Genomic DNA, 8,960 nt, shown 5'->3' on the forward strand with positions numbered 1-8,960 from the left:
TGACCGTGCTGGCTTCCAAGGAGCATTCTGGCCGTACTTTCTTCCAACACAGATTGATTTCTTCTTCTGGGAGTCCATGGTACTTTCGATCTTCTTCTCATACCATAATTAAAATGCACTGATTCTTCTATGGTCTTCTTTATTCATTGTCCAACTTTCACATGCATATGAGGCTACTGAAAGTACCATGCCTTGAGTGAAGGGTACCTTAGTCCTCAAACTGATATCTTTGCTCTTGGACACTTTAAAGAGGCCATGTGCGATACATTGTTTGATTTCTTGATGATAGTGGAGCCAAACAAAATGACGTCTTTCACAACTTCAATCTTTTTTTCTGTTTATCATGCTGCTATTTATTGGTGCCATTTTGAGGATTTTTGGTTTCTTTACATTGAGGTGCAACCCAAGCTGAAGGCTGTGATCTTTGATCTTCATCAGTATTTTAAGTCCTCTTCACTTTCTGTAAACAAGGTTGTATCATCATCTGCATATCACAGGTTGTTAATTGTCTTCCTCCAATCCTGATGCATGATCTTCTTCATGTAATCAAGCTTCTCCAATTATTTGATCAGCATTCAGACTGAGTAAGTATAGTGAAAGAATAACCCGGCACATAACTTTCCTGACTTGAAACCATTCAGTATCTGTTTAGACGACTGCCTCTTGGTTCCTCATGAGGACAATTCAATTAGAAGGACTCATCATTCTTCATAGACTGCAAGTTTAGACTTTCTCTGCCACCCGGTCACCCAGGCTTCTACTGAATGAGTCACCCGAGCTAAGTTAGAGTTACATCACCCTCTGTGAGTTCATTAATTCTCCAGAATGGCTCACAGAGTTCACAGAGACTATTCCTTATATTGAACATCTATTATAATCAGAAAAGATGCAAATGAAGAGACACATCAGGCATCCTCTGGGAAAGGTCCTGTACAAAACTTCCATTGTCCCATTGTCTCCAGAGATATGTGGAGCTCTCCCATTCATAGATGTTCTCACCAGTCCAGGAAGCCCCTTAAACTTCCACATTTGAGACTTGTATTGTTGGCCTTATGGCATAGTCAAAGATTGACTGAATCATTGAATATGCATGACTGATTGCATTATGCACACCTTCCTTCCCTAGATTTGATGCTGTGTGGTTGTTGTTGTATAGGGTTTCCAGGAAGAAACTGATGAGTTTGAACCACTGACCTCAAACTGTGAGAAACATTGTTGATACCCCGGATACCCTGTACTCCTGTACAGGGTCACTGTGTGTCATGAGGTTACCGACACACAGTGACCCTGTACAGGAGCAGAAAGCCTCATCTTTCTCCTGCTGAACCCCGGTAGTTTTGAACTGCTGACCTTGAGTTTAGCAGCCTGACTATATATAACCAGTATGCTACCCAAGCTCCTTGATGCTACTGTGCTGCCCTGGTCATTTGCACACATTCTCTGGGGTTATCTAAATGTTTTACAAATAAAGGCACTTAAATTGCTGGTAAATTCCAAGTGTTACTTTCAGGAACCAGAAACAAAGGGCCAAGTTGAGTTCTTGTTTCACAACTTAAAATTCATCATACAGTCTTTTCAATGATTCTGAAGCTTCTAAATGTCAGTTTGGAGAAACTTGTGAACATTTCAGAGGCCTGAACCTGGAGATTCTGATTGTGTTTGCACCCTTCAGCCTTGTCTGTATGTTCAACAAGCTTCCCAGAGGACACTAAAGCAGCCAGCCAAGTTTTGGAAGAACCAAACTTTAGAAACTATCACTCTTGGAAATAAATGTTGTTGTTGTTGTTGTTGTTGTTGTTGTTGTTGTTGTTGGCAAGTGCCAAGTCAGTTCTGACCCACAGCAACCCTCAATGGGGTTTCCAAGGAGCAGCTGGTGAGTTTGATCTGCTGACCTTTCGGTTCAAACCAACCTTGTGGTCAAGTGCTTATCCTAGAGCATCACACCAAGACTCCTAGATGTAAATATTGTTCTTGTTGTTAAGTGTCATCGAGTCAGTTCCGACCTATAACGACCCTGTACAGGGTTTCCAAGGAGCAGCTGGTGAGGTTGAACCACTGACCTTTCGGTTCAAACTGACTTTTCAATTCAGCTCATTAGGCCACAGCACCCCACCAAGAGTCCTAGATGCAAATATTTGCCCCATATTTCATTCCTTAAATGAGGTTGGCCCTGTGAATACTAAAATCCAGATGTAACCTTCACTTGAGACAGGAAATAAGAAATAGAAATCTCTGTTTATAATAATGGCCCCAAAAAAGAGAGATTCTTAAGGTTATTGTTTACGTACAACCAACCATATACCTCATGGGATTTGATCCTTTAGTTTAGAGGCTTGTTGTTGTTAAGTGCTGTCAAGTTGGTTCCAACTCATAGCAACCCTGTGTAGGGTTTCTGAGGAGTTGCTGGTGGATTTGAACTGCTGACCTAGCTGTTTGCAATCTAGTGCCTGTCTTACAGTGCCACACCAGGTTTTATGGAACCTGGGGTGGGACGAAGAAATAGCTATCTTGTATTCTTTTATTTTCCTGAGTTGCCATCATCCATTTCTCCCCAGTAAGGTACATTGAAATTCCATTAGAGCATAATTGTTTTCTATATGGGCTTCTGTAAACCATTTCTCAAAAATAGATACTATGGTACCAGAAGTCTAATAACATGGCTATAGTATGTTGCAGTTGTTACCAGGTATTCAGAAAATTATATTTTGCATTGTTGTTGCTGTTCTTAAGGGCCATCAAGTCGGTTCTGACTCATAGCAACCCTGTATATGGTTTCTGAGGAGTAGCTGATGTGTTTGAACCCCCGCATTTGTGACTCAAACTGACCTTGCTGTCTAGTGCACTATCCTGCAACGCCACACCAGGACTTCATATTTTGCATTACATTTAAAAATATATATGTATTTGCCATAATGATCCAGTAGAATCCCTCCTCAACATTTTATCATAAGCTCAACATTTTAAAAACTTGGAGCTAAAGAGTGTATGATTTAATTGCTGAACATATTGACAAAATATTAATTTGACAAGAGCAACTGTTTTATACAAAGTAGTTTTGTGGTTCAATGGTTCCATTCCAGCAATGCACCTCTTGGGTCCATATGTCAGGGAGGCTTGTGTGTTACTAGAATGCTGAACATGTTCCACAAAGCTTCAAGACTAAGACAGAGTTGGAAGAAAGGTCTGGCAAGCTACTTTTGAAAATCGGACACTGAAAAATGGTATGGACCACAACATTCCCGTCCACAGCTGACAGGACCTGGCAGCACTGTACATAGGGTCGCCATGAGTTGGGGGCTAACTCCACACAACTAACCACAATCTAACTTGGTTTCAGTGGGATAATGGAGTTCTTGATTTTGACCTTGATCTTGTCCTAAATGATTGTTGTTGTTGTTAAATGCCGTCAAGTCGGTTCTGACCCATAGCGACCCTCTAGAGAGTTTCCAAGGAGCGACTGATGAGCTTGAACCACCAACCTTGCAGTTTAAACCGACTTTGCAGTCTAGCGCATTAACCCACAGCACCACACCAGGACTCCTAAATGATAGTATAGTTTTTTTGGAAGGCCTTACCTTGGATCTCCCTCTACCTCCTCAAACCACAACCTCAAATATTTTTCCACTAACAGCCCATTTTTATTTGCATTCAATAGTTTTAGTAACACTGAAAATAGAAAAGTGTTGTCCAACCATATCACAGACCCAAAACCATATCATGGACCCAAAATAGAATCTGTCAGGCTCTTTCAGGTTGCTATTCCTCACCCTTAGAATTACCTTTTCCTTTAAGAAAAGAAAACAAGAATGAAAAAAAACACTCCAGTTGAGAAGCCCCTTTCTAGGACTGTACCATTATCAGATAGAGGGACACTCCTAAATAGCATGTCCTCGGACTCGATCAGGCTTGTTTTGTCTGGCAAATGAATTATGTAAACCTTCTCCACCAGAAACTGTTTCAAGTCAATTAATTGTTGTAATTACTTAAGATTTCTTTTTAATGAATATGGCTCTCCAGGGATTTGATGATATCCTGTCATCTGTAGGGCCTGATAAATGAAATGTGATTTGTGGCTCTCTGCAAACTGAACCCTTGTACTTCAGCAATGTCTCCTTCCCGCGTGCTTGTTATATGGAAGGAATGCCCTTGATAGGGGCAGGGACATCCATTATAAGCAGTTCCCAGTTAGCTTGAAAGTGAGGGCTGAATGCTTACACTCACTCTTCTCTCTTTCCATCCCTTTGGAGGGGAATTAACCAAGACCATGACCTCAGCAAAGCTGTGCATTGTAACCATTAGCAGCCTCACTACTCCGTATCTCTTGTCTCCATTAGGTTCACTATACTGACGTCTTAAGCAGCTATTTGGAGATGACACTGGAAGCTAAAATGAATGCGCCGAATTATTCTGTTCCCTTTCTCTGCCCACTATCCTGTCTCTCATTTAAAAGGCTTCATACCGCTAAGACTTGATAAAGCAGGGTTACTTCTCTGTTTCATTCATAGACACCCCATTTCCAAGTGATCAACAAACTATATTACAGCTGTCCATAATGGAATAAAAAATGGCATAACAGAGTACTAGAAGCCAGTTTCAATTTTCTGAAACATTGACATCATCCATGCTAGCAAACAAAACTCTATAATAAAGCAGTTTGAAAACAGTATCTGTGTCTTCGGTGGTTTCATTTTTGCCCAGCTAATTGCTTAGCCCAAAATTATGCTTTTCTGAACATATCTACTTGGTAATCAGTAAAATAAAAAAAAAGAGGTTTCTAGCACACATACACATCTACAAAAATAAATTTACAGAGGGGATGAAAATAAATGAACATTATTTCGTAACACAAAACTCATAAAATAGCATTACTATCTTCATTCTCTCAGCTCAGACATTTGGTTCTTATTTTTTAAATAGTCATATTGGAAATACAGCAAGTTTTAAAATAATCAGTTACTATTCCTAAGGAGCTCTGGTAACGTAATGGTTATGAGTTGGGCTGCCAACCACAAGGTCAGCAGTTCGAAACTACCAGCGGTTCTGTGGGAGAAAGATGAGGCTTGCTGCTCCCATAAAGATTTACAGCCTCAGAAACCCTGTACAGGGTCACTATGAGTCAGAACTGACTCCACGGAACTTAACAATACCTAAAAGTCAAAAAACGTTTGCCTACCCTACTTAAATTTAAACTCCACTTTCTTTACTTCAAGTTGATACCATTCCCTTACAAATTTAGTCCTGGTGTCGTGCTGTAGGGTAAAGCACTGGACCACAAGGTCAGTTTTAGCCACAAGGGTGGCAGATCAAACTTACCAGCCACTCCTTGGAAACCTCATACAAGGTTGCTATTAGTTAGAACAGACTCAACAGCACTTAGCAACAACAACAACAACAACCCAAATTAAGTAGAAATGATTGTGTAATAGACAAGCATTGATTTAAGACTGTAAGTTTTAACACTGTGGACTACCTTTCACCATTTTAAAATAATAGCTATAGGAAAGTCAGTGAATACCAAATACATTTGGAATTCAGAAATTTTATGAAAGCATGGATTCTATTAATAAATACATACTGATTGAAAAAAGCAGAGAAAGAACTAGGCACCATGTTAGATCCTTTGGAGACAATGGCGAACCACAACATGGATAGCCCCACTTATGATATGAATGCGTACCATATCCCAGGCATCCTATGAGTTTTGCAAATAGACACTGTCCCTGATCTTAAGGCCTAAGAGAGCTTCAAAACTATCCCTTGCTTAAATAATGATTGTACAAGATAGACCATTTAGATCACATTGCCCAGATTCTAGTTACTTCCTCTGTAATGTGAGTATGCACATTCCTATTCACCTGTTCTAGTCAAGATGTGACAGTTATTTCTTAAGTGTCTACTCTGTACTGAAGACATTGCTGCACACTTAGGCAAACAGTACCTTGATGATTAAGTGCTGTCCTGGAACTGATGTCAACATAAGAAATCTGTGTGTCTTTGGGCAACTTATAGACTGTCTTAGGCTAGATTCTCTAGAGAAGCGAAAACAGTGGCATTTATATACAAAGAGTGGTTTATATCAAGGGAGTGGTGCACACAGTTGTAGAGTGGTCAGTCCCACGTCCGTGGAATAGGTGTCAGGTTGAGGGCATCTGACACATGAAACTGTAAGGCTGATGAGCCGAGATCCGCACTTCAGATGGCAGGTGGGCCGGTTTGACAGGTAAGAATGCAGGCTGCTGATGACTCTCAGAATGAGCAGGTTGTAGAGCAGAGGGAAACAGCAAGGTTTGCTAAATATCCAGGATACTGGGAGCAAGTCGCACCCGTGAGGAAGTTTCCCTTCAAGGGACTGGCTGCTCATGGCAGATCTCATCATCGAGTTGATTACATTATATAAGATCTCATCATGGACGATGACTACATCTCAGCTATCCAACCATTGATAATCCTGGCCCAGAAAAATTGACACAAAGCCTTAACTATCTGCTGTTGTTATGTGCCGTGAGTCAGTTCGGACTCATAGCAACCCTACATAGGGTTTCCAAGAACAGCTAGTGAGTTTGAACACTAACCTAGTGGTTTAAACCCACTTTGCAGTCCAGAGCCTTAACTATCTGCTGTTGTTGTTAAGTGCCTTTGAGTCAATTCCAACTCATAGCGACCCTGTATAGGATTTCCAAGGAGCAGCTGGTGAGCTTGAACCACCGACTTTGCAGTTCAAACAACTTTGCAGTCTGACGCATTAGCCCACAGCGCCACACCAGGACTTCTTTATCTCTGTTTCCTAATTTGAAAAATGAAAGCAATGCCTAAAATGATGATGATAAAGATGAAAGGATCTATCTCTTAACATATACAAAAAAAATTCGTGATTTAATGTGTAAGCATAGTGTGCCTGGGAAAGAGTAAGTGATCAATAAATTGTTTATTAGCCTTGAAATCATCATTGTGGCCATGTAAGTTAAGCATCATTATCTAAACTTTACAGGTGAAAAAACAGAGATACAGAGAATTAAATAATATATCCAATATTCCAAAAACCAAACACATTGCCTTAGTGTTGATTCTGACTCACAGGACCCTATAGGACAAAGTAGAATTGCTCCAGAAGGTTCCCAAGATTGTAAATCTTTACGGATGCAGACAACCTCATCTTTCTCCTATGGAGTGGGTGATGCAACTAGAAATAGAATGAACTAAACTTCGGAGCAGCTTTTCCCCTGACTTGACAATTGCTTCTTGAATAAGCTGCTGCGTGAAATGTGCAGTATTTCAAGAAAAGGTCTTATCAATTCATCACTTTTCCTCCTCCTCTTCCTCATCCGTATCATGTTCAGTAACAATAAACATGCACTGATACCCTAGATGGTGTGTCTATATTAGGAACATTGGGTTTAAATTAACTTTAGTTAGACAAAAATCTTCTACTCCAAGAGTTTATACAATGATATACAAGAAGGAGGAGGACAATATATAAGAAGAGGGGGGCTGGCAGAAGAATGAAGAAGACACAGAAGAGTATGCAAGGTCTAAAGGGGATAGAGGTAAATAGTGATATATGTGCAACCTTGGAACAATGCTTTGTGAATGTTGTTGTTACTACTGTTAAGTACTGTCAAGTCAGTTCCGACGTATAGCGACCCTGTATAGGGTTTCAGAGGAGCAGCTGTTGCTCTTGAACCACAGACCTTGTGGTTCAAACCAACCTTGGAATCCAGTGCATTAACCCACAACCCCATACCAGGATAGAAACACAAGCTAAATGGGTATAGGAAGAAGAGTGGGATAGCTATCTCTATCTATATACTATATCCAATAAACAAATAAGAGATTGAAAAAGCATATTGGTACATGGGTATTTACTTTTCCTGCAAACACTATTATGAATATGGTAGGGTATACAATGGGAAAATGATGAAAACTTCTTAAATACGATCAAATATCTTAAGGCAATGAGTTGCTGAGCCTGGAGACTCAGGACTATAGTATCAGGGGACACAATGATCAATTGGCATAATCTAATCCACAAAGCCAATGTTCTACATCCTATTTTGGTGAATGCTTCTGGGATCTTAAAAGCTCATGAGTGGCCATCTAAGGTGCACCTATTGATTTCTTCATGTGCAGAAGAAAGAGTGATGAGAAACAGGCTGGAATCAATTAGTCCAACAGACTAATGGAACATGTAGACACCAATCTCCATGACTCTGAGACCAGAAGAACTAGATGGTGCCCAGCTACCACTACGAACTGCTCTGAAACAGATCACATTAAAAAGTCCTTAATGGATAGCTGCCCTCCTACTCCCGCCCAACGTCTTTGCTGCAAGCTCCGCACCGCCGCCAAGGCGGATGTGGAAGACAGTGAGGAACCCGGAGTCCTCTCCTCTCACTCCGGGAGTGGAGACTCCAAGTCAGAGGTCGACAAAATGTTCTCACTTAAGAAGTGGAATGTGGTGACCATGTGGAACTGGGACATGGAGTGTGATACATGCGCCATCTGCAGGGTCCAGATGCCTGCCTAAGATGTCAAGGCGAAAACAAACAAGAGGATTGTGTTGTGGTCTGGGCAGCATGTAATCATTCCTTCCACAACTGCTGCATGTCCCTGTGGGTGAAACAGAACAATCGCTGCCCCCTCTGCCAGCAGAACTGGGTGGTCCAAAGAATCGGCAAATGAGAATGGAGAGAGGCTTTCTTAATGCAGTGGTTTGGAGCCCTGGTGCATGTTGTTGTCAAGTGCCCATAAAGGCTTCAACCCTCCAGGGGGATTAATTCATTAAATATGAGGAGATGAATCAGTGGTGCTTTGGCACTCATCAAAGGCATGGTTTCACATTTTGTCCATTGCATTTTCAGAAACTCTCTACAATTAAAAGATAATTTATTAAAGATGGTCTTTCCTACCTCATGGGGTGCATCTCACACACTGCTTCAAAGTGCTATAAAAGAGGAGAGAAC

At 40.9% G+C, this 8,960-nt stretch overlaps 1 pseudogene; it reads left to right on the forward strand.

Moving 5' to 3' along the window:
• The first annotated feature begins 8,284 nt into the window (after nucleotides 1-8,284).
• On the forward strand, nucleotides 8,285-8,679 carry LOC102833012 (annotated as a pseudogene).
• Nucleotides 8,680-8,960: the final 281 nt, after the last annotated feature.

The sequence above is a fragment of the Chrysochloris asiatica genome, unplaced genomic scaffold (assembly GCF_000296735.1).
Source record: "Chrysochloris asiatica unplaced genomic scaffold, ChrAsi1.0 scaffold00060, whole genome shotgun sequence".
NCBI lineage: Eukaryota > Metazoa > Chordata > Mammalia > Afrosoricida > Chrysochloridae > Chrysochloris > Chrysochloris asiatica.